At 46.5% G+C, this 24531-nt stretch overlaps 3 long non-coding RNA genes and 1 other non-coding gene across 5 annotated transcripts; 3 read left to right on the top strand and 1 right to left on the bottom strand.

Annotated features, from left to right (window-relative positions):
* Window positions 1–171: 171 nt before the first annotated feature.
* LOC115352709 lies at window positions 172–22606 on the bottom strand. Of its 2 annotated transcripts, XR_003927239.2 has the most exons (6): window positions 22095–22606; window positions 21955–22007; window positions 21804–21859; window positions 21433–21719; window positions 7341–7346; window positions 172–183 (listed from the first exon to the last, which is right to left on the bottom strand). It is a non-coding gene; the product is annotated as an uncharacterized LOC115352709 (long non-coding RNA). The 2 variants fall into 2 exon arrangements; XR_005930788.1 differs by lacking the exons at window positions 172–183; window positions 7341–7346 and adding an exon at window positions 21045–21419 and having other exon boundaries at window positions 21546–21719.
* On the top strand, window positions 271–419 carry LOC115352866. The gene has a single exon (XR_003927300.1). It is a non-coding gene; the product is annotated as a U12 minor spliceosomal RNA (small nuclear RNA).
* Window positions 529–2117, top strand: LOC115352710. The gene is made up of 2 exons (XR_005930789.1): window positions 529–1458; window positions 1691–2117. It is a non-coding gene; the product is annotated as an uncharacterized LOC115352710 (long non-coding RNA).
* On the top strand, window positions 21137–23439 carry LOC121232420. The gene is made up of 2 exons (XR_005930790.1): window positions 21137–21170; window positions 23181–23439. It is a non-coding gene; the product is annotated as an uncharacterized LOC121232420 (long non-coding RNA).
* The last annotated feature ends 1092 nt before the right edge of the window (window positions 23440–24531 follow it).

The raw sequence follows: 24531 nt of genomic DNA, 5'->3' as shown, positions 1-24531 counted from the left end.
GGTCCCGCGCGAGTGCGCGCGCGCGGGGGTGGGGCGGTGAGGGCGTCCCACAACCCCCAGCGGCTCCCGCTCACATCATTTACATACGATCCCCAGTGTATCCTGTTGCGGTTCGGCCCGTGGCAGCCGCTACGCGGCACGGAAGGGAAAGAGACCGGGTAGGACGGTCAGGGCAACAGAAAACTAGCGTGGGCGGCGTGGGAAGGTGCTCGCCCTGACCGCGGTAGCTAACGCTGAGGGTTCTCTACTCGGAGCGAAAGACAGTGAGGTATGCCTTAAACTTATGAGTAAGGAAAATAACGACCCGGGGTGACGCCCGGGTCCTCACTACAAATGTGAGAGGAATTTTTGTACGGGTACAGGTCGTCCCCGGGTGGCCCGCTTACTTCGCGGGATGCCCGGGTGCTATGATCTGCCCGATCCTTTGTGTGGTAGGTTCTAAGAACAGAGCCGCGCTCTGCTGGCACTAGTGCTGCGGTGGGGGGAGAGGCGTGGTCCTTGCTAGCATAGGGCGGGGGCTCTCCTGGTGCCCTTCCGTTATATGATCAAATCGCTTTCAAGAAAAAAATCTGAACTAGTGTCTCCCCTGCATCTGCTCTCTGCAGTTTATGCGTCACGCAGTCTGAACTGGCCTAAAGGTCTTCACGAGGCTTAGAAATACATCATCAAAACCCTCCTGGCATTTCATGTGTCTGCAGGAAGTGGTTCATTTTTCATGCTTTTGTGGGAGGAATTACACCATTTAAAATCAGACTAAGAAAAAAAGATTCAATGAAAGAGAAAAGCCTTCTTGTGCAGGCTTGAGCTGAGGTGAACTTTCCAGTGCTTTTCCAGTGTTGCCTCCTGCCCTGCCCTGCCCTTACTCACCGGTTGCAGCATCTGTACCTGCAGGACAGCGGCTCTGGGTTTCACCGCAGGCCTCTCAAAAATGCCCTTTGCAGCACAGCATACCCCCAGGGTCCTCTAGTGCGGGGTTTCTTCCTGTCGTTGGAAGACACGTTGCCAAAACACAGAGTTTTGCTTCTGCCCACGGCTTTGTCTCTCCCCGGCAGCTGTCAGGAGGATCACTTGTGCGGTTCCCCTCCGCACCCTCACCATTTGCTTCCTGCCATCTCCCTGCCACAACGCCCAGAGCTGCAGTGACCTTGAGGCATCATGGTGTACACAGCAGTGTCCACCGCATTGCTGTAGAGCTGCCGGCCCACCCGTGCTCCATCTGAGATCCACAGGGAGGGTCCTGGGAGGAAGCTCTTGGACTTCAGCAGAGCAGGAGGTGCCAGTGAGGGCTGGGAACAAATGCAGAGGAGAGAGGCGCAGCTGAGGTGGCTGCTCACAGCCATGTGAGGTCAGGATCCCACAGCACAGATTTTCTCTTAGGAATGTTTCAAGTCTTCATGAGCCTACAGTCATACCAGTAGTGATGCCAGGTCACTGTGTTACAGTACAAGGAAAAATCAGGTTTGTACTTAAAAGTTAAAATTGTAACCATAGGAAATTGTGTTAGGTGCAATGAATCATGTTAGGTATTACCACAGAAACCTCATATTTTCTATTGAATTTTGTATTTGGAAACTAACATTATGATTGAAACAATAGAGGTAATTGTAAAGTGTACTCGAGTGATTAGCTAGTAATTACTCATAAGTTTTGTAGTTCTTTGCTCTCATGACTAGATGTTTCTGTATGTTAGATGAGAACAATATTGGAACTGACCACCTGTGATTGAAACTGTGTTAAGTTTCAAAGAGCAAGGACAAGAAACTAAGAAAACCATCACGGACACCAGTTACGCTGCTTGGAAACCCCCTTTACCTTTCCTACCTTGATTTGAGTATTGAGGATTCCAATCAGTAGAGCTAAGTGAAATTGATCAATGATTGTTTTTAAATAAGAATATTGATAAGGTTATATAATCAAAGGACCAATCATTATAAAGGTTAAATTTAAGAGCAAGCATAGTGTGCATATTTATGTAAAGAAACTTATGTAATGATGATTTGACAGAAAAAGTGTATAAAAACTGATGGATTTTAATACTAGTTCGGACACGCCTTTGGAGGAGCAATCCCCCGTGTCCCCAGCACTGTAATAAACGAAGTGCCTGCTTCTTAACGTCACATTGGTGTTAAGGAGTTTTATTCTGGATTTCGGTAACAACTGCTTAGTTGTCCCCTGGTACTTGATCTGGATCAAGGGTGGCACATGACTGCATTGCTATCAAATTAGGGTACACAATAAGTTTATGCCCTTTTTGTGCTGTCTTTCTGGAGCTGTCGAGATACTTGATCAAACTGAGGTGGTGGGGTGGATGATGTGTGACAACCGTAAAGCCTGCTGTTGCAAAACTAACAGGCAACATTTCTTTGAGCAAATTTGTATGAATATAAGAGCAGCCCAAGTGGTTCCGGACTAGAGGGCCATGTACCCAGTATCCTGTTTCCAGCCTGCAAGGACCCCCAATGTAGGTCTCTTCCAGACACCTGTCCAGATGCCCATTGACCTCAGTGATATTTGTGCAGCAAATTATTTGGCAAGCACCTCCACTCTCTGCTGCGTGGTGAACGACCTCTTCCTGTTCGTTTTGCTTCCATCAGTGTAGTTCTTGCAACTGAAGGCGCAGAGTGCATGTGTAACCCCCACCCACCCTCTCTTCCACCTGTGATCCCCTAAATCATCTTTTCAGGTGAAGAGTCAAGGCCTCCTCCCCCATTCCTTCAGTGAAGCTCCCTTCCCTCTGCAGGCACCCCCCTTCCCATGCTGAATCTCAGTGCTAGGCTGGTTAGAGGGCATGTGTTGTGCTGTTGTGGGAAGGAAGGGTTTAAACCTCAGGATCTTCCATTCCCTGTGTTCATGATTGTTTTACTCTTCCTGTGGGAGACAATAAGCTGCAGCTCAAGTTTCACGGGTCTCTCCCCGTTCTTCCTTGCAGCTGTGAATGAGAAGTCAAATATTTGCTCAGGGACGGACCCAGGCTTCTGCTTCCCTTCTTGTGGCTGGGAGAGAGGGGAAGGTGCAAGCAGTAGCAAAGAGACCTCCCTGAGTGCAGGGGTCCCCACAAAGGGCTCCTTGTTCAAATGTGCTGGGAAGATTTCAGGCCTGCCCTCGCTTTTTCAGAGGCAGATTCCTTGAGTGTGTCTCCCTCATTGGCTGAGACCCAGGGCATGGAAGTCAGAACAGAGGAGACCGTTTCCCCATCTCACACCAATTTCCTTTTTAAAATATTAATTAGGAAATTATGTGAAGGATGTCATATTAACTTTGGGGTAGTATGTGGCACAGCATTCGACTTAAAATGTTACCTTTGTTGAGTTGTACAGAGGCACATGAAGCAGCTAAATGCAGAATAACATGGCCAGAGAAAATATCAAGTAAGTTGCCATGGAGCAAGATCACATCATTACTCAGTCCAGATAAAGTCCATCTCTCACGATGACTGACCGCAGTGTTAGATGTGTTTCCTTGCTTTTCAAAGGACAGAAACCCGCATGCCCGGTGTGTCAGAAGCCAAATAACTTTTCTAGCCAACTTCAATTAGGAAAGCACCTAACCATCTAAGCTGTTCGAAACCTTAATTCTTCTCTATTAATTATAACAAAACTATTAAAAATTTAGTATGTAGGCAGTACGCTCCCCCTTGATTGCATTAATACCTTCACCATAATCATTGTCTTGACACAAAAACTTTTTGTATGAAAATGATTAAACAATTTTGTAATTAAACTCAAGGGGGAATTAGCTGCAGTAGGGGTAGTTTTTCTATGCCAGGTTTTGTACACAGAAGTAGAATCCTAGTAATTACAATAATAATCTCCTGACTTCTTATACATTTCTTTTTTGTTCAGACTGAAGACATAGAGACATTAACATTTTTGAAGCTTATACCAGGAACGTTGGTTAATGTGAGTTCTGTTTGAGTTCCTGTTCTTGTTTATGTCTATAAACCGAGATTTTTGTTACTCTGCTAATTATTTATTAAGATGCATGTTTCCTAGCAGGAACAAATTTCATTTTAAAAAATAAGAACAGAAAAAGGACCAAATTTGGGATTTAGCTTGGACTAAAACAAACATTTGCAGAAATAATGGGATATTCTTACTAAGGTAAAAGTTTAAACTACTAGCAAATACACAGGACGGGCCATCTTGTCCTCTTCTTTCTTCGCCAGAGCACTTCAGTTATTTGCATTGGATGTAACCCAGAACAAAACAGGATCTGTTGTGGTGGTGTTGCTTTTTGCCTGGGTTAAACATGGGTGTTGCAGCGGGAAAGGCCAATTCTCAGAGCCTCGGGGTTGGCTACTGGGGTGTTCACTTGTCCTGCCCGACCAAAGGAGGCACAGGTTCGCTTCCTCCTAAGCCTCCCATGCATCTGACAGCCAGTTGAGATAATGCATTTGTCCTGGCATCAAACATTGGCACTGCCACTGTGAGCATCTCACTAAGTATCCTAAAATTCCGAGCTTTCTTACTGATTAAGCTTATATTTTTCAAAATTATGTGGTGAGTTACTTGACATACCTATTCAAATTTCAGATTTTCCTTTTAGGCCAGATTTTGAATCCTTTGTGGGTGGGCTGCAGGAATGTTAGGAAACAGGTTCCCAAGCAAGCTTGGCAAATTGAAGAACTGTCTGAGAAGGTAAGGTGCTTCTCAGCACATATGTAAAAGGCTGTATCCTGAATCTTGGTTGTACTGCTTTGTCCAAGAAGAGGAAATTCTGCGTGGAGATACCTCCATACCGCAGATACCTACCACCCATTTCATTTTTCAGAAGCTGGGAAAAGACCGTATTTGTTCTTGATAGTCTGTTGGTTCTTGCTTCTGTGTCATTTAAGCCATAGCGGTTGATGGGGGTGGGTGAATATTTATTCTACAATCTAGTCGTAGATGGGACCTTTTTCTCCTTACGGTAGTTCCCTGGCTGTAGTTGCATGGCTCTCTCACTTAACAGTGTTTGTGCCCTCTTAGTTGTTTCCAACTACCAGCACTCACTGGCAATGCCTGCAGCAGCTGCTCCCCAAGTAGGAAGCATCTCACCAGTCTGCCATGAATTCCCTGAATAGAGACATGCTCAGGTACACTAACCACATGTGCTGCCTGCCTCTAGATAAGCACAATGGGTTCTCTTGCCAACCAGAGGTCTCTTCTTTTGGTTGATATTTGCCCACTCAAAGTCTATTTTTTATTAATATTAGACTCCATGACTGACATGGGTTTATACTCCAGGCTTGAAAGCACAGCCTTGATTCACAACTGAAATGAAAGCAAACAATAGGAATTAAGCAATAAGTTGTTTAGGATGTTAGAAATTTTTACAAAAATTGGTCCCTGCCCCACACAGCTGTCCTCGAGTATATGGTCAAGAATGTAATCCAAACCAGTCTGAAAAGAAGAGCTTTGGTCCTCTTCAGTTCCTAAACCACTGTTGCCTCTGCCAGTGTGTGTCAGGGGCATCCTAAATCAAGGAATCACTCAGGAATGAAGGCTTGTGGCATAGTGGTTTCCATGCATGTGGAATTTGAATTGTGCCAGTGTTTTGCATATGTATTTAGCATATTTTCTGCACTGTTCAATTCTAGCTAGATAAATAGTGCTTGGAAAATATGTGGGTTGTCAAATGCCAGTTAAATTTGTCAAATAATTCATGTCACACATACTTGCTCTGAAGCACAGCTAACCCTAATAGAAAACAGCATATGTTCATCAATGTTATGCTGTTGATGTTTTTGCTCTTTTAGTCCTTTAAAAGAGTAGATAATGAGACCTGATGAACTATGCATTTTTCACGCAGTTTATTGTTTTGATCCTTTGGTTTGTGATGCATTTGCGTGCGGGACGCAAAGGGGAGAAGGAAAGAAATGTCAATCCATTTGCTTCTCTTGCTTATGGGTGAACTGTCTCCCAGTCTGTTATCCTGTGTTGAAATTTGGTTTCAGTATCCCAAGACAAGCCCTTTTAGAAAACTAAAGTGCTTGAAACATCTCAGCTTCAGCAATGAAAGATCTCAGCATTGCTCCTCAGGTCAATTGCGCAGTTGTTCCTTCAGAATTACCCATGTTGGTATTTGAGTGATCTTAATTCTCACAGGAGTTTGTTGTGAGGGATAATGAATTTCTAAGGAAACTTTTTGCTGAAATAGCTGCTATTTGCCTTACCAGGTACCCTTCTGGAAAATGCGCATGTGAGATCCATGCATTTACCCAGAGTCCAGTCATCACTTTCTGGGGTGGGTTGACCCTGGCTGGATGCCAGGTGCTCACGAAAGCTGCTCTATTGCCCCCTGCCTCAGCTGGACAGGGGAGAGAAAATATAACGAAAGGCTGGTGGGTCAAGATAAGGACAGGGAGAGATCACTCAACCAATTACTGTCACAGGCAAAACAGACTTGACTTGGGAAAAATTAACTTAATTTATTACCAATCCAGTCACAGTGGGGTCAAGAGAAATAAAACCCAGTCTTAAAACATCTTGCCCCCACCCTTCCCTCCTTCCTGGGCACAGCTTCACTCCCAATTTTCTCCACCTCCTCCCCCCGCAGTGGTGCAGGGGGATGGGGAATGGGGGTTGGGGTCAGTTCATCACATGTTGTCCCTGCCACTTCATCCTCCTGAGGGCGAGGACTCCTCACTCTTCCTCTGCTCCAGTGTGGGGTCCCTCCCATGGGAGACAGTCCTCCACGAACTTCTCCAGTGTGGGTCCTTCCCATGGGCTGCAGTTCTTCACAACCTGCTCCAGCGTGGGTCCCTTCCACAGGCTGCAGTCCTTCAGGCACAGACTGCTCCAGCGTGGGTCCCCCGCGGGGTCACAAGTCCTGCCAGCAAACCTGCTCCAGCGTGGGCTCCTCCCTCCACAGGTCCGCAGGTCCTGCCAGGAGCCTGCTCCAGTGTGGGCTTCCCACGGGGTCACAGCCTCCTTCAGGCATCCACCTGCTCCAGTGTGGGGTCCTCCCTGGGCTGCAGGTGGATATCTGCTCCACTGCGGACCTCCATGGGCTGCAGGGGGACAGCCTGCCTCACCATGGTCTTCCCCACGGGCTGCAGGGGAATCTCTGCTCCGGTGCCTGGAGCACCTCTTCCCCCTCCTTCTTCACTGACCTGGGGGTCTGCAGGGTTGTTCCTCTCCCATATTCTCACTCCTCTCTCCGGCTGCAGTTGCTGTTGTGCAGCAACTTTTTTCCCTTCTTAAATCTGTTATCCCAGAGGTGCTACCACTGTCGCTGATGGGCTCGGCCTTGGCTGGCGGTGGGTCCATCTTGGAGCTGGCTGGTATTGGCTCCGTTGGACATAGGGGAAGCTTCTAGCAGCTTCTCACAGAAGCCACCCCTGTAGCACCCCCCGCTACCAAAACCTTGCCATGCAAACCAAATACATTTTCAAAAGTGAAAAACCTTCTAAAGAGAAGTTGGTGATATAATCCAAGAATTAATTATGTGTTGTTGCAACATCTGGGAAAATACGGAGGTGCTGGCTAGCTGTGGCAGCGACTGTGCCTGGGGTCAGGCTTTCTCCCTCTGAAGGGAAGGCACAGTGGTGTGGCTGGAGCCTCTGCTGTGTCTATGAAGTATTTGCCTGGGGTAACTAAGGAAGGACGTATGTCTTGCAGGACCTGTAGGTTTCATTATCATCAAATTGACTTTTTACACCTAAAAAAAAAAAAAAAAAGAAAAATCTGAGACCCTAAGGGCACTACTAACAGCACTGACCAGGCACTTCTAATGATCTAAATGGGGTCCACTGGATAATCACAGGCTGGCTTGCTCCTTCTTCCATGCTCCTGCATGCTGGTCCGATTGCTTTCTTGTAAGGGGCAGGGGACTTGCTCTGAGCCAAAGCATCTGTTTGCACTTTCTTTCTCCACGTATCTGAACCCTGGTCCTTTGCAGTTTTTAGAAAGTAAGAGACTGAGGGACAAGAGACAAATCCCCTGGCTCACTGACCCATCTGTTCTCTCACCAAAGCTTCCTGCATGTGTGAAATAAATGAAAGTACCTTACAGAGAGAGAAAAGGTCAAAACACAGCTAACAGCTAAGCAGATATTTGTGGATTATAACTGCTGGCATACTTATCCTCTGACAGAAGGCACCCTACCCTCCAGAAATTGGGGCTCTTTGGGTTATGGAGCAATAAATGCCAGCTATGCACAAGGTTGAGACCTCAGACATTTTCTGTGTGTCTTCCAAATTACTTAGCTAATGCAGTGTAAGATCAGTTCACTAGAAGCACTGAGGGTCACTGAAGTTATGGGATGTTGCTGCTGCAGAACATGGGAGGTAAAGAGCAGGACCAGAGATTCTCAGAGTCAGAATACTGACAGGCTTGTGTAGGAGAGATAGGAGAAGCCAAACACAGGATTCTTCCCACTTAGCCATCCCAGCTGGCCTTGCAGTTTACTAGCATGTAAAGTGAATAACCAGCTCCATACAGTGGCCTGAAGAGAGGCTCTCAGGAACATCCCAAAAGCTGGGGGAGGCCACAGCCTGCTGCATTGTTTATGCTATTCTTCAGTACTATGTCTCAGCGGTACGGTCTAACCTTTACCTCCATCACTTTGGTGAGGATACTAGAAGAACTGTTTTCTTTGACAAGTTGTAGTGTTGGGTGGCAGAAGTGGAGCGTTGAGCGTGCTGCTGCTGTTTCAGTCAATGTCTTTACCGGGATATGAGTGATATTTTAAAATTCCTCTGGGAACAGGCTCTTTCTCCCTCTCTGGACAGGGGGGAGAGCAGAAAGGAAGAGAGCACCTAGGCTGGGTCTTTGGTGGGAGCAGACAGACAGATCTCCCATAAAAGTCTGAAGGACTGAGACAGCAGCTAGTTCCGTCCTACAGAGCTGAAGAAAAGCCATTGTGCCTCAGCTCCAGTGATAATCTTGCATCACCGGTAGGATGATAGTGTAACACAGAGGAATCCTTTCTGGATACCAGGTGGAGGATCTAACCCACTTGGCTATGTGAATTCATTTGTATGGTGCTCTTGTCTTGCAGGAGGTGTTGTCTCTGGCAGGGATGAGCAAACTTAGACTCCCATCACTTGCCATCCGTCTGCAAGATGTAAGGTGTAGAGATATGGGTAGACTTGCCCCCCCCTTCTTCTGGATGAAGAATCTATGAGCAGGGAAAGGGTCTCAGGGTCTCCACTGAGATTTGAACAAAGTCTGGGTCAGAACTATCTTAGCTTGGTTTAGGTAGGAAATGAGACCAAGTGAGGGGGAGGCTCTTGCATGGTTGTGTTGACTGATGAAAAGGGAGGGGAGGAGGAGGAGGAGGTGGTGGGAAGTACAATACACTTCTCAGGCCATGGAAGAGTCCACTTGTCCCCGGGAGGTACAGGGTAGAAGCAGCTATGGGAGAACAACATTTCAGCAGTAGCATTTCTCCAAGTCTCTTAATGATGGTATAGAGCCAAAGAAGGACGGGAAGACAACTCTGAGTTATTTCATGATTGCATCCTGTACAACATGGAGGAAGGCAGGATGTATCTGTGTGATTCAACCTGTTCTTCAGGGACATTCTTGTGTGGAGGCTTCAGGCTATCTCAGGACAGCGCAGCAGAAGCCACAACCATTATCCCTGCCCCCAGTGACCTTTCTAGAAAAATGGTGTTTTGTTGGTTGCTCCAAAGTGCTTAGACTTAGCTGGGACATTTGATACTCAAATCCTGCATCTCACTTTGCTGGTAGGAGTGCTTTAAGGAATGCAACCCACACCAAATGTGTGGCCTAACTCACCTCACCGGTGCCCTGGATATTCTGCCCAGGTGAAATACCCTCAAACATCAAGAACTGGGAAAAGAGGTCGTGTTGAATTATGGGTTAGAAGTTGTCCTTTTGCACCAGGCTATGTGAGAGTCTGGCAATAGGGAAATTTCACACACAGAGGCACTTCATGGCAATTAGTGGACCTTTGTTGCTAATGGATGAAGTACCTAGTCTGTTGTGAGCAGTTAAAAATCCTGTAGCTGTGCAGGAAGGAGGCAGCCCATTTACCATTTTGGGACTACTGCACTCTAGGCCAAATGACACTTTTTGCGGAGAGGAGGAAATTGTTGCTTCTTTGAGATCAGCTGAGCATATGTAACAGGGAAAAGATGTTTCAGCAGTACCTCAGAGCCCAAGTCTGCTGGGTTCTGCCAGGTGCTGTACAGACAGACCAAAAAGTCTGCTCCTGCTGTTAAGAGAGACTAGGAAGTGTGTGTGAAGCCTTCTAGAAAGAATGCAGCAGTGCTTGTGGCCTTCTCAAGGCTTTTAAATTAGCCTTTGAAATATAAAGCTTTGTAACTCGAGTGTTTTAGCCTAAAGCCAGCAAAAAAGATGTTAAGGAAAGAAAAATCAAAGGAAAGAACCATACATGAGAAGCTGCAGAAGCAATGAGCTTCAGCGATAAAACTGATCCACAGAACAGGACCAGACTGACTCAAGGAGCCACGGGTCTTAAAAATTAGGCTAACAAAATTTCTAAGCAGGTAACAAATAGAGCATGGCAACTTGCCATGTATGTACCATTACACCTATATAATCACATGGCATTTGGCTCAGGGTCATGCTGAAGCTCCTACTTGCTGGTACTGGACAACTTCCCTGTCATTTACCTTCTAAAGCCTAGACAAGATGAAGTGTTAATGCACTGCCCACCTTAGTCTGCAACACCTTACAAGCTATGAAAAACTAACTGTTGTGGTTCTTTCTGTTTTGCGAAAGTCATAGGAAATATGGTGCATATGTAATTTTAATTAATCTGCTCTATTCCATAATAAATATTTCCAGTAAAGGTCTTTTGGAGTCAGTTTCTCAGAATACTCTGGGTTTCTAAAAGCCAATTTTCTGTCACGTACCTGGAACCCAGCTCATGTTGTCAGTGACCTGCAACATGCTCACAGAACAGTGGATTCCTGAGAGAAGCAGAGCAATTTGCTTGCAGAGCGCTGTATAGAAATTTGCCTTTCTTTCTGTGGGCCCTCGAGAAAATGCCAGGGAGTTTGTGCAGCCAAGGAAACTGCTGGACTAGAAAGCAGAACTGGAAGAAAGGACTTGGCAGGCACACAGCAGGATTTCTGGTCTTTATTTGGCAAATCTCAAGATTCTCACTGAATACTTTGTCACACGAGCACATAAACATGCATTTACCTCATTGCATCTCCCTTATGCTGTTAAATACAACTTTCAGAGCGCTTAGACCAAGAGCTGTGGCAGGTATGTAGCTGAAGGGCTATGGAGCGGTAAATTATACAGACATGGGAAAGCAGCTGAGTACTAACAGGCAGGCAGCATTTGTGTGGAGATGAGTGGCTTTTTGGCATATGAGTGGGCCTTAGTGTCTGTGTCTGGGTACGCATACTTATGCACACTTCAGAGAGTCCATTGTAGCCTTTGTGAGCCTTGTATTTTAGTGCCTCGATCTCTTTCTCAGCTAAGTATATTTTTACCGAAGAAGGATGCCTGTTTCCCAACAGGCCACCTTCATCCTCGCTGCTTATTCATTAGCAGAAAGCACGAGCCTGCAGTATGTGCGCCCACTACAGACGCAGGGGAGGGCAGATACCACTGCTGTTAGGGGTCCCACAAAGTGTTGGTCCTGCTATACATGCTGTTGGTGAGGAGGCAAGTGCCTCCACAGGGTTACTGAGATCCCACTGTTACCTGACAATGTCACAGGTGGTTGTGAAGAGCAGGTAAGGTAGGCTAGAAACACAGATTGTTTCCACACAAATGCTGTTTGGAGACAGCAAGGAGCAAACGCTACATAAAATGTATGCATGCTGCTGAGGCAAACATCTTCAATTTTTAATACATGTTTGTAAATAATGATTTATCCTAGGTGTCCCAAGCCAGGAGCATCTAACTTACTAGCTCTGAAAAGCGGGCAGTTCATGGGAGAAAGAAAAGCAGCATATTGTGCAGCAGCTGTTTCATCTTCTTGTGGTCATATGAGTAGCTTGACTCTGAAGTCATGCTACTTTTCATCCCAGACTACACCTTTCACAACGACTTGTTCCCCACATTTCATTATGGGCCACAGAAATGCTGTTTTTCTCCAGTGCTCCCAACCTTTCTTGTCCACATGCTCTAAATACTGCATCGAGCTTTCCTGTAGGTTCCACACAGCTTTACCCAGTGGGTCCTGAAGAAGCAGCAACAATAAATTTTGCAGCGCTGCACTGTGAACTGTCTTTGAATGGCAGTTTTTGGGTCAATGCCAGCTTGCTGAAAATCGAGTGAGAACAGTTTGCAAAGCTTTGTAATGTAATGTTGATGTAATGTTATGTTGCCTCCCTGCTCTTGTTCTGTGCAGCTGCTCCACATGGACTAAGCACTGAAGAATTTCATTTGTCAAAGCTGACGGTACTGTTCAAGTGGGAGAGGCAGAGGTCCCAGGATCACTTTAAAGGTTCTTTTATTTACTAAGTCCTGGCTTAAAGAGACTGTTCCAGCATCCAGCAACTGTCACTAATACCTCATAGAGAGATCTCCAAAACCAGTGTAAAATTTTCTGTCTACTTTTATCCCATTTGCTATCTTTATTTTTTAATTATTTCTTGTCTTTCCTTAGTGCCCTCTCTTTTTAGATCTCTTTTCAGATCTCTTTTCTACGTCTCCATTTTAGTTTGCTGTCACTATTTTTTTGATTTTTCCTTATTTCCTTAATCACCATTGCTTTTAAGATTTTCTACTTTTATGCCATTCACTATCTTTATTTTACCGTCTTTTCATATAATAATTTCTTGTCTTTCCTCAGTGCTGTTGCTTTTTAAATTTTCTTTCGACATCTGTTTTAGTTCACTGTCCCTGCTTTTTAGTTTTAGTTTTTCCCTTTGTTTCCCTACTACCTATCACTTTTAAAATGTTCTTTCTATGCGTACTTTTATTCCCTTTGCTGTCTTTTTAAAATTATTTCTTCTCTTTTTTCTGTGCCATTGCTTTTTAGATTTTCTTTCTATGTCTTCGTTTCAGTTCACCATCACCACTTTTAAATTTTTTCTTATTTCCTTAATCACTGTTGCTTTTAAGATTTTTTCTGTCTACTTTTATCCCGTTTGCTGTCTTTATATCACTGTCTTTATTCTTCAATAATTTCTGATCTTTCCGTAGTGTCCTTGCTTTTTAAATTTTCTTTCTACACCTGTTTTAGTTCACTGTCCCTATTTCATAATTTTTTCCTTAATTTCGCTAATCCCCCTTGCTTTTTAAATGTTCTTTCTATGCCTGCTTTTATTCCCTTTGCTGTCTTTTTAGAATTATTACTTCTCTATGCTGTTCACTGTCTTTATTTCACTGTCTTGCCTTTTAATAATTTATTGTCTGTCCTTAGTGCCCTGTCTTTTTAGATATTTTTTTCTACGTCTCTGTTTTAGTTAGCCAATGCATTTTTTATTTTTTTCCTTATTTCCTTAATCATGTTGCCTCTAAGATTTTCTGTCTACTTTTATCCCATTCCTTGTCTTTATTTTGCTGTCTTCATTTTTTAATAATTTCTTGTCTTTCCTTAGTGCCCTTGCTTTTTATATTTTCTTTCTAGTTCTGTTTTAGTGTGCTGTACCTGTTTTATAGCTTTTCCCTTTATTTTCCTAATCCCACTCGATTTTTAAAATGTTCTTTCTATGCCTACATTTATTCCCTTCACTCTCATTATTTTCTAATTATTTTTTCTGTTTTTCCTTAGTGCCATCGCTTTTAAAATTTTGTCTTATTGGTCTGTTGTGTACCCCGTTGCTTTTTAAATTTACTTTGTATGTGTCTCTTTGTCACCTTTTCTTTATTTGTTAATTTTATCTTTCGCAATAGATGTGGCTTTTTAGTTTTTCTATGTATAATTTTATCCCAACCAATGTGTTTATTCGTTGATTCTTTCTTGTCTGTCCTGCAGTCTGCGCTTCACTTTATAAATTTTCTTATTATGCCTCTGTTTATTTAGATAGCTGTCTCTATTGTTTAATTTTTTCCTCTCTCAATCCCTTGGCTTTTAAATTTTTGTTTCTATATGTACTGTTAATCTAGTTTGCTGTCGCTATTTTTAGTTCCCTGCTGACTGTCCTGCACCTCTTACGCATTTTCATGGTTCCTTAAACCTTATATCCTTAAACCGCGGGGGGCCTGGCTATTGGCACCCCGCTTAAACCACGGGGGGCGTGGGTTCTGCCACCCCTCTTAAACTGCAGGGGCGTGGCTTCCACCCCCCATCGCATGACTGCAGGGGGCGTGGCTCCCCCCCCCCCCCCCCCCAACCTGTCCTTGTGGGACATGGCTGCTGCCTGGTATCCCCCCGTGTATTTCCATGTTTTTTTGGTGTCTTTTGCACTTTGGGACTCTTGTACTGATGCAAGATGTTTTTCTGAATACAATGGCCTTGCTATATGTTTGCCCAATTATTTGCTAATCAGTAGTAGATAATTGTTCTGTATGTTGCAATATGTGTGAGAAATTGCTTTTGGATGGCCTTGCAGTTTCTGAAGAAGATAAGGACTTTAGCCCTCTTAAGTAACTTAGCTTAGAAGTATCCATATGGATTACGTCAAAATGTAAGCATAGATAATAAAAGCACTAACGAGCATTCTTTAGGATAAGATGTATCAAACATGCTCAAGATCACACTGTGAGGAATCATCCAAGAAGGGTCAAGTAGCGGACAAGTGAGGAGGACTATGGAAGACCACCAGAGGACTCCTGAAGACCACCAGAGACCTTCAATGCGCCTGCGTAAAGGACATTTGCATATGCTAATAGTTTCATGGAAAACTAATGAATATGTATAACATTTCTCAGAAATCCAGTGAATATGTATGTAGAACATGTACTTAACCTGCACAATTAGGCCTGACGGTGTGCACGATAGGTGGAGCGATCCCCCGTGAACCCAGCGCTGCAATAAAGAATGCCTCCTTTCTAAAACTCCAAAATCGAGTCTTAGAGAGTTTCTTTGACCGGCTTTTTTGTTATCAGTACCTCTGTTAAGGGAGTCAGTTGGAGACACACTCAGGGTGACTCTGAATCATCGGTGATTCACAGTAAATAATTTATTTTGCAGAGATATTTTGGAGATGGAATTCTTAAGGGATCTAATTCTGCTTTTTGATTCATTCCTATCCAGAAGGTAGTTCTGGTAGAAGTTAGGTGGTATGCGCAGTCTTGCTAGAAATGAAGCGTAACCACAGAGCGTTTTGTCTTTTTTAGAGGAAACTAAAGCACATCAATTTTGATAACAACATTGTCATTGCGTTTAATGAGCTAGTTTCTTACATAGTTTAAAAGGACATCTATCATTTTCTATCTGCGCCCCAGAAAAATTAAGTTTAATTCCCTACCCGGTCACATTGCTGATGCAATAGGTGTAGCTGTAGTACAGGAGCAGGTAGTGTCATTTTCTGGAGGGGTTACTTTCTCTGTTCAAGGCTTTGCTTGCTGTAAATTTAAGGCAGGTGAGAACAGTGCTGCTGCTCCTCCAGCCGACTTTATAACTTCTGGTGGTTTGCCCTTCCCCTTTCCCAGGTGATTGTGCTAAGGGTGGTGGGCAGAGGCTCGGGGTATTTGAGCCACAGCCTCTGCTGAGGAAGCTCATTGTGCTCCTGGGTTTCTCTGGTGTTGGTGCTCAGCTTTTCCTTGAGTCCTTTGCAGCTTTTGAGCTGGCTCAGCCCTTTGGGAAGAGGTGTCTGCCTGAGGTAAGAGCTTTAGGACCAGTCAAGGTTCAACAGCATGTGTAGTAGAAAGTAACACTTGTATGCAGCTTTTTTTTTTTTCTTTTTTTCAGGTCAGTAATTTTGTTTTGAGTGTTCAGGGGTGGAAGACTGCTTTAATAGTATGCATTGTTTTTTTTTATTTTATTTTTTTTTTATTCTTCATGCATTCTGTTTTCCTGGAATTCCTGACTTTATTGAAAACAGAACCTTGTTTTTTTCACCAGTTCTGCTGAATGCCGTGTAAGTTGCTGATACTATCTCTCTTAACAGGACTGATGGTGACATTGTTTAGCAGGGGTTAGGGTGAGCGTCTTGTATGCATCTGTATAAGGAGTTTTAACATTTCTGAAGAAAGCAGAAGGGCCGTGAGGCACAGTGCCTTTCAGGGTCTGGGACCCCTCGTTGCCTTTCCTCATTGCCCACAGAATGCCATGTTGTCCCTAGAACCTTTGCAGCTTGTGGCAGGCCCCTCGTAGATTACAAACCTTAGGACTTAACTTCATTTTGTGGGCATGTGGCAGAGCTCAGAGTCTCTGGGGAGTTGTAAGATAGGAGGTGCCCCCAGAATTTGGGATGTGGCTCAGAAGAATGTCTCCTGAGGAGCAGCCACTGAAGGGGGTTCAGGGGTGCAAATTGAGGGCAGGAGGTGTCAGGAAGCAGTGGGGTTTCTTTCCTGACAGTTGAGAAGAAGAAAAGGGGTTTTTAAAGTTTTGGGACTGGTGGGGAAAGGGAGGAGGGTTCACCAGGCTTTCTCAGATGAGTTTTGCAGTTGGATTTGGATGTCATGGAATCATAGAATTGTTTGGGTTGGAAGGGACCATAAAGATCCTCTAGTTCCAACCCCCTGTGGCAGTACATCCCGCCCCCCCCCCCATCCTGCCAGCAGGAAACAAAACTTCTCCAGGAAGGGAGAAGGGGAAGGAAACCCTGGAGGCTGCAGGTTGAAATTTGAACTGGCCAATCGAGATGTGCCAGGTACACCAAGGTGACCCTCCTAGCCAATAGAATTAAATGACCACAGGTCAGATTTGACAGGGGTATAAACGGGGTCCCCCTGGAGGACACGTTGGCAGTCCTCCTCGGAGCAGCGGGTCTGCAGTCGGGGACTCCCCCTCGGGTTGGGGCACTGCCCGAGGTAACTCCTCAAGGGAGAGAGCCCTCAGCTTTTAGGTGAGTGATACGTGCTTTTTGAGCCATCACTTTAAATCTTGGGGATTCTTAAGTCGGCCGTGTAGTACTAATTCTCTTTACATCATTCAGCCTGTGGTTTTATAAAATGTTACCGGACTTCTAACTAACTTTTGCTGAAGAATAAATCTGAGTCTTAACACCTGTTGGATTTGGTTAGTTGTGCATCCGTAACACCCCCCCCCCCCCACCTCCCCAACAATGGGTAGGGACACCTTCTGTGAGACCAGGTTGCTCAAAGCCCCATCTGAGCTGGCCTTGAATGCTTCCAGGGAGGGAGCATCTGCAGGTTCTCTGGGCAACCCGTTCTAGTGCCTTGCCACCCATAGTGAGAAACTTCTTCCTAACACCTAAACTAAATGTACCCTCTTTAGGACTAAAGCCATTACCACCTTGTCCTATTGATGTACAACCTTGTAAAAAGTCCCTCTGCAGGTTTCTTATAGGCACCCTTTACGTACCGTGAAGTCTGCTATAAGGTCTCCTGCAAAGCTGCATGCCGACAAATGGTCTGAAAACGTGAGGCGGTTGTCGGCTGGATTGGTGTTGAACAGCAGAGTATTACGTGGCTGCTCCATTAAGCATTTACCTTTTGTTTTGCAGGTGCTGTGTGGGACACCTTTGGAATTGGATGAGCATTTGAGGTGAGCTGTGGATTAGCGAGGAGGAGCATGGGGCCGGTGACTTTTCACAAGCGCCATGCTAATTTTGTGTCTCTTGGTATCTCAGGTACAATGAGTGACGACGGCCACAGGGTCTGACTCGGAAATGAGTGGGGAAGCGAACACAGTGGTGCTTGTGAGGAAGGGGGGATTTGGGAAAGTAGTTGATGTTGGCTAATGGGATGCTTACTGCCTTTTCTGGTTTGTGTTTATGTTTTTTTCATTGCAGATGTTGAAGAGCAATGTGTCCCCTTGAGGAATATCCCAGTTAGCCCGTGTGGTTTTGTGGAGGATGGATTCGGACCCACGTCCCTCTGAAAGCTAAGTTGAGGGACCAGGGCTGGCGAGAGGCTGGGAGGAAGGGACGAAGCTGGGAATTGCAGGGAGGTGTTTTAAAGTTAGCGTAGGAGAGAGGGCTGTCCAGGAGCAGTCCTGTTTGGGCAGATGAAGGGAGCGGGTTGCTTTTCAGCCCGACACCGGCGTGTGCCGGGCAGGGCAGTACCGGCCTGTGCCTGTGGTGGTGTGTAGTTTGTGTAGTCTGTCTCTTGTGCCTTAGGCCTTCCTCGGGTCTCGATGTCCTCATCGTGCTTTGTGCCGGAGGAGCGTGGCATGTGCTTCAGGCGCCGTCCCTAGGGTCTTGAATGCCCATACTCATCAGCCTGGTGCCAGTTGGGTGCTTCCTTTCTTGCATTTGCAGCTCTAAAGCACGGATCGGTCTTGGCAGGTTCCGGTCGTTCCTCTTTTGCGGTATTCTTCCAGGCAGTGTTGGCAGCTCTGCTCTCAAGCTGTCTGTTTTCTCGGACTGGGATTTCTTCCCCGCATCCTGATGTCCTTAGGTCTCGATGCCAGGCTTCTGGCGCATCCATCATCTGGGTTTTGACGGTGCCGTCTTGTAACGAGCCGTTCCGTTTGACTCCTGTTCTCGGGGTCTGCTGTAGAGCCTCCTGGCCTCGCGGTGTGGCCCCGTAGGTCGTCTTGCCCGACAGCACCTCCCGTCCAGGCGTCATTCTTCTTGCCGAGAGTTTTCTCTCTCTTTGAATCACCTTGTTGGTAGCGTTCCACGTGGCAACGTTCTGCGCACGGGTGTGTTTGGCTTGGAGCTGCTCTGCTCGGGGATGTAGAGTCAGGGGCAGGTGGAACAGCGATAAGAGTCTACGGGTGAAACGTTGAAGTGCCTAGACCATTTAGGCGAGGGTTGTACAGTCATCTCGGCTCGAGTAGCCATCGGCAGGCTGTGTGGACAGCCGTGCCGATAGTGTTTTACGGAGATGATTGGAGCCGTGTGGCAGGGGCCGTTGAGGGGCAGTGAAGCGGATTTTACTCTCTAAGGTGTTAAGTCTTGCACGTGATGGGCTTAGAGTTTGGCCCTGGTTTTTTTTTTTTGGTTGGTGTTTTTTTGTTGTTGTTTTCTTTTTAAATGGCAGGCTGTTGTTGGACTCCAGGTGGTCTTCGTAGATGGAATCGAGACCTCTGGAGTTGTTAAGCTCTTGCTCTGCATCCAGGTGACTTGTTCGATATGTTGTGGTTTTTTTTGTTTTTTTTTTTTTTTTTTTTTTTTCAGATGCAGAGGGACAAGATGTGTGCCACAGAGCAACGGGGGAAGGCAGTGGAGCGCCGTGAGGAGGTGGGTCCGGGAGTACAGTCGGAGGGAAGGTGCGGCCGGTGGCTCTATCAGATTGCTTTGCTTTGCTGTGCTTTGTGGGTTTTTTGCTTTGTATTGATCTTTATTTGCTTTTGTCTTGCGTTGTTTTGCTCTGTATTTGTATTGACTGTCATGTGAGACTGTCTTGCATTGTATGACCCTTATTGTGTTTTTTCTGGCATTGTAGTGCTCTGTGCTTTTATTGACTGTCATCTGAGACTATCTTGCATTGTATTGCTCGATACTGGTTTGTGTTCTGATGTTCTGTACTTGTATTGTTTGCCATCTGAGACTGTCTCGCTTTGCATGGCCCTGCATTGTGTTTTGTATTGCAGTGCTCTGTACTTGTATTGAGTGCTATCTGAGAGTGCCTTGCATTCTCTGGTTCTGTATTGGTTCTGTATTGTTTTGGTCTGTACTTGTATTGACTGTCATCTGAGAGTCTCTTGCATTGGCCCTATCCCATTTTGTCTGGTATGGTTGTGCTCTGAGTTGTTTTGTCTTGACTGAGATAAGAGTACTGCCTTGTATGGCATTATACTTGCATGCAAATTGCATGGCTTTGTGTGTGTGTATTGTATAGCTTTGTAGAGACAGCTTAGAAGGCTTAATGACTTTGGGCTCTTTGCATGCAAGGAGTTGAGTGGATCACAACTGGACTGTGAACTAGTATAGAGTAAGGCAGTAACTGGGCAATGGTTCATATTGTTTATGCGGATGCTTTGTGACAAGCCTCTAGAAATGGTCAAGGCCTTGAGGTCTGAGTGGCAGTGTGACGGGCCTCGGAGCGATCGGTAACTTTGGGATATCTCTGTGTTTGTGATGCTCTGGTTTTTCAAGTGCCATGGAGGACACTGACCGTGAGATGTGTTATTTTTTGGAATAGGTGGGAAGCAGGGTAGGGGAGCGGTGGAGGACTTCTCTCTCAAGGATGAAGTGTCTATTAAAAAGCTTTGTGTGTTGTTTTTGCAGGTGATGACAGGGCACGAGGTGCTTGAAGGAATCTTGTGTTTAGGTGACATGGCTGCTATGGAGGTTGGACTGTGACACATGGCACTGTGAAAGCTAAGTATAGGGTTGAAAATGCACGGATGGTGGAGATGATGGTGTGTGTTGAAACATTGGTGTAACGGAAGGGTAGTTTGTGAGGAGTTTGGAAGGAGGTTGGGCTCAGGCCAGGGTTTTTGCAGGTAGGGTGATTTTTGAGTCCTCCGGTGCCGCAGGCACGGGGTGATGGCCCTTTGATGGTGGTGGGCAGTTGTATGGATGAGTTGAGAGTGAGGACTGGCATGTATGTGATCTGAATGAGTGGTGTGTTGTGAACGTGTGTAACCTCGTAGGGTTATGTGGTTTAGCCTTGTTATGTTTTTTCCTTTCAGGTTGGATGTAGAGTTGAGATGTTTTTCAGGGAATTAGGGAAAAAAAAAAAATTAGGATAAAAAAAACCTAGCTGGGATATGGATTGGTTTTTGGTGTTGTCCCTGCACGCCGCCCCCCCCCCCCCCCCGCCCCGTCCTAGCCGCTCCATGAGGCGATGCTGATCGCCAATGTTCGGACCAGGGTCCGGCTCGGGCCAGGGTTTTCACAGGCAGGGCGATTTTTTTTTTTTTTTTTTTTTTTTTTTCCCAAAGGCTCCTGGGAATGGTGTTCCCATGGAGCGCTGCCCTGGAATGCGGTAATTGCCGCTTAGCGCAGGGAATTATGTTGTTCAGTGGATGGTCTTTGGAAGATAGTTGAGGATTTGGGGGCGGGCAGGGGGGGACTTGGAGTAGATAGCCAGCATTCAGTAGGCCAGGGTTGTGAAGTGCGTGGGTGTAACTGTGTTTTTCCGTGGTGGGTTTGTCAAATCTTTGGGTGCTCTTTGTAGTTTGTGATGTAATGATGCCGTGCTTCTCCGGCACAAAGTGCGACAAGGACATCGAGGCCTGAGGAAGGTCTAACCACAGAAGACAGACTACACAAACTACACACCACCGTGGACACAGACTGGAACTGCCCTGCCCAGCACACGCAGGTCTCGTGCTGAAAAGCAACCCGCTCCCTTTGCCTGCGCAAAGGGGACGGCTTTGGGACAGCCCTCTCTCCTGCAATAACTTTAAAACCCCTCCCTGCAACTCCCAGCTGTGTCCCTCCCTTCCAGCCTCTCCCCAGCCTGGGTCCCTCAACTTAGCTTTCAGAGGGTCGAGGGTCTGAATCCATCATCCAGAAAAACCACGCCGGCTCACTAGGATGTTCCTGCAGTCGCCAGGCTCCTCTTCATCATCTGCAATGAAGACAAAAAAAAAAAAAAAAGCAACTAAATCAGAAGAGGCAGTAAGTAACCCATCAGCCAACACCAACTACTTTCCAACCCCTGACTTAATCACACACACCACAGTGTTATGCTTACCTGCTCATTCCAGAGTCAGACCCTGCAGCCATCATCTCTCGTGGTACCTAGAGACAGCAAGACACACAAAATTAGCATAGCAGTCGTGAGAAGTCACCGGCCCCACACTCCTCCTCCCTAAGCTACAGCTCACCTCAAACGCTCATTCCATTCCAAAGGTGGCCCGCACAGCACCTGCAAAACAAAAGGTAAACGCTTAACCAAGCAACCACATAATACTTAGATATTAAACACCAACCTGGCCCACAATCACCTCACCTTCTCACACTGCTCATCAGCCTGCGACTTCACCCCTCCAAGGCTGCGTGCGCCACCTGCAAAAAACAAACAACAAGGGATGCTTCCAACTTTGCCAACAATACGACACCTCGAAAGAAACAGTTCCTTTAACCCAGTAGTCGCAGCTCACCTTGCCCAAGTCGCCTCCAGTACCAATGGCCCGCTTCGCTCCTTGCTTCATACCTTCAAAATAAAAGAAAAAAAGAACCCTATCAGCTCGTCATAGAGCCACCGGCCACACGTTCCCTCTGATTCCACTCACGGACCCACCTTCTTACGCTGCTCCCCTCCCCTCCTCCATCGCTCTGTGGCACACAACTTGTCCCTCTGCATCTGAAAAAAAAACCATATTGAACAAGTCACCAAGATGCACAGCAAGAGCTTAACAATTCCAGAGGTCTTGATTCCATCTAGGAATACCATCTGGAGTCCAACTACAGCCTGCCATCTTAGAAAAAGAAAAGAAAGGGGCCAAACTTTAGGCCCATCACTTGCAAGACTTAACACCTTAGAGACTCAAATCTGCTTCATTACCCCTCAACAGCCCATGCCACATAGCTCAATCGTGTCCGTAAAATACTATCGGCACGGCTGTCTGCAAAGCCCGCCGATGGCTACTAGAGCCAAGATTACTGTACAACCCTCGCCTAAAGAATTAAGGCAAATCAACATTTCACCCACAGACTCTTATTGCTGTTCCACCTACCCCTGACTCTACATCCCCGGGCAGAGCAGCTCCAAGCCAAACACACCCGTGCACACAAAACACACAACACAGAACACTACCAACAAGGTGACTCAAAAACAGAGAAAACTCTCAGCAAGAAGAATGACTCCCGGACGGGAGTTGCCATCCGGCAAGATGACCTACAGCGTCCAAAACCACAAAGCGAGGAGGCTCTATGACAGCCCCAAAGAAGAAGAGGCAAAAGTAACGGCCCGTTACAAGACGGCACTGTCAAAACCAAGATGATGGATGCGTAAGAAGCCTGTCATCAAGACCTAGGAACATCAAGATCCAGGGAAGAACGCCCAGTCCAAGGCAACACACAGCTAGAGAGCAGAGCTGCCAAAGCAGCCCGGAAGAGCGCCACAAAAGAGAACCAGCGGGAACCTTCCGACACCCATCCACGCTTTAGAGCTCCGAGCGCAAGGAAAGAGGCACCCGATTAGCACGGTGCCAATGAGTAAGGGCATTCAAGACCCTAGGGACAGTTCCCGAAGCGCATGCCACGCTCCCTGAGCACAAAGACTGATGATGGCATTGAGAGCCAAGGAAGATCTAAGGCACAGAAGACAGACTACACAAACTACACACCACCACAGACACAGGCTGGAACTGCCCTGCCCACGCAGGTCTCGTGCTGAAAAGCAACCCGCTCCCTTCGCCTGCGCAAAGGGGACGGCTTTGGGACAGCCCTCTCTCCTACAATAACTTTAAAACCCCTCCCTGCAATTCCCAGATTCGTCCCTTCCTCCCAGCCTCTCCCCAGCCCTGGTCCCTCAACTTAGCTTTCAGAGGGCCGAGGGGCTGAATCCATCATCCAGAAAAATCACACGGGCTAACTGGGATATTCCTGCAGTTGCCAGGCTCCTCTTCGTCATCTGCAGGGAAAAGCAAAACAAAACAACAAAAGCCCAAACCAAACCAGGAAAGGGAGTAAGCATCCCATCGACCAACACCAACTACTTCCCCAACTCCCCCGCTCCTCACAAGCGCCACCGCATTACGCTTACATGCTCATTGAAGAGTCGGACGCTGCAGCCGTCGTCACTCGTGGTACTGAAGATACAGAGAGACACAAACGTGAAGAGTCACCAGCCCCACGCTCCTCCTCGCTAACCCACAGCTCACCTCAAACGCTCATCCCGCTCCAAAGGTGGCCCGCACAGCACCTCCAAAACAAAAGGGAAAAGCTTAACCGAGCGGCCACGTAATACTTCACTATTCAACACCGACCCAGTCAACGACCGCCTCACCTTCTCGGACCGCTTGTCGGCATGCAGCTTTGTAGGAGACCTTATAGCAGACTTCACAGTACGTAAAGGGTGCCTATAAGAAACCTGCAGAGGGACTTTTTAGAAGGGTGTACAACAATAGGACAAGGTGGTAAAGGCTTTACTCCTAAAGAGGGTACACTCAGTTTAGGTGTTAGGAAGAAGTTTCTCACTATGGGTGGTGAGGCACTGGAACGGGTTGCCAGAGAACCTGCGGATGCTCCCTCCCTGGAAGCATTCAAGACCAGGTCAGATGGGGCTTTGAGCAACCTGGTCTCGCGGAAGGTGTCCCTACCCATTGTTGGAGGGGGGGGGTTGGAACCAGAGGATCTTTATGGTCCCTTCCAACCCAAACAATTCTATGATTCCATGACATCCAAATCCAACTGCAAAACTCTTCTGAGAAAGCCTGGTGAACCCTCCTCCCTTTCCCCACCAGTCCCAAAACTTTAGAAACCCCTTTTCTTCTCCTCAACTGTCAGGAAAGCAACCCCACTGCTTCCTGACACCTCCTGCCCTCAATTTGCACCCCTCAACCCCCTTCAGTGGCTACTCCTCAGGAGACATTCTTCTGAGCCACATCCCAAATTCTGGGGGCACCTCCTATCTTACAGCTCCCCAAAGACTCTGAGCTCTGCCACATGCCCACAAAATGAAGTTAAGTCCTAAGGTTTGTAATCTACGAGGGGCCTGCCACAAGCTGCAAAGG

This window comes from Aquila chrysaetos, chromosome 17, assembly GCF_900496995.4.
Source record: "Aquila chrysaetos chrysaetos chromosome 17, bAquChr1.4, whole genome shotgun sequence".
Taxonomy (NCBI): Eukaryota; Metazoa; Chordata; class Aves; order Accipitriformes; family Accipitridae; genus Aquila; species Aquila chrysaetos.
Note: the sequence above shows the minus strand (reverse complement) of the source record. Positions and strands in the feature narration are given on the sequence as shown.